This window comes from Neomonachus schauinslandi, chromosome 1 (assembly GCF_002201575.2).
Source record: "Neomonachus schauinslandi chromosome 1, ASM220157v2, whole genome shotgun sequence".
In the NCBI taxonomy this organism is placed as follows: domain Eukaryota; kingdom Metazoa; phylum Chordata; class Mammalia; order Carnivora; family Phocidae; genus Neomonachus; species Neomonachus schauinslandi.
This window is the reverse complement of record NC_058403.1, coordinates 160,953,655-160,954,803: the sequence shown is the minus strand read 5'-3', so window position 1 is coordinate 160,954,803 and position 1,149 is coordinate 160,953,655.

The following is a 1,149-nucleotide window of genomic DNA, read 5'->3' as shown; positions in this document are numbered from 1 at the left end:
GGCTTTCAACCTGGGTCAAGCACTTATCCCAGTACTCCACGCAGACTCCAGAATATCTTCCTAGAATGGGAATCTGATCATGCCCCTCCCCTGCTTATAACCCTCCCCATTGATAGCCAGCTAGCATCCAGACTCCTAGGCCTGTCCTCCCTGGCCCCACTCCACCCTAGGCTCCAGGGCCAGGTGGCCCTTTGCTCCCTGTGCCTTGGCCCAATTGTCCCCCTGCCTAGGCCTCCCACCTCCCTCCTGGTCCACACCTTGCTCCTCTGGGATCCCACAGCACTGGGCCTGGGAGCAGAGCCTTGCCTCCCATGGTTATTAGTTTTCTCCTTGTCAGCTGGCCCCTGAAACTGGGAGCTCCTTGAGGGCAGGGAGTGCATAGGATTCATCTGAGTGTCCCCGAGCCTGGCACATAGACGGTGTTTGGCAAATGTTGGGGTAAGAGGGAAGTGGGGGGAGGGAGGAGGGAGGAAGGGGGACTGGAGGAGAAGAGGAAGGAAGGGGAGAAGAGTCTGTCTCCTTCCTTTCTTCCCTTTGACATTCTCAGCTCAGTCTAAGGCCTCACTCAGCCATGGTGACGCAGCCAGGTGGGGCTAAGCCAGGGAGAGGAGGCAGGGAAGAGGAGGAGGAGGAAAAGGAGGAGGAAGCTGCTGAACCAGCAGCACCTCTATGCAGGGGCTTAAGAGCTATTTGTGTGCTACCTGCTAAGCCCCTAATCCTCCATGGCCAAGTCAGAGCCCTGCACCTGGGCTCCAAGGGGGCCAGGCTCAGGGAAGCCTGGAGGTAGGTGCCACCATCTTCAGAGACAGCCACCCCCAGCTCCCCACCTCCACACATCATCCCCAAGCCTGACTGAGGGGCCAGTGACTCAGAAAGTCACCCACACTGGGACTTGTCCTTTGGCGTGCTCCCAGGCCCTCTCTGAGCACCTACCATGGCAGAAGAAAGCTCAGCCTGGGGAGCTAGACAGCTGGTTCACTTCCGGCTCTGCTGAGGAAGCCATTTCCTCAGTGGTCAGAGGGTAGGGAGTGAGACCTCCTCACGAGGGGCCAGGAGTTGTTCATTCATCTGACAACTATTTATTGAGTTGCTACTCCAAGCTGCCAGCTCAGATGCAGCAAAGTCCAGGCGAGGCCAGCCCTGCACTCT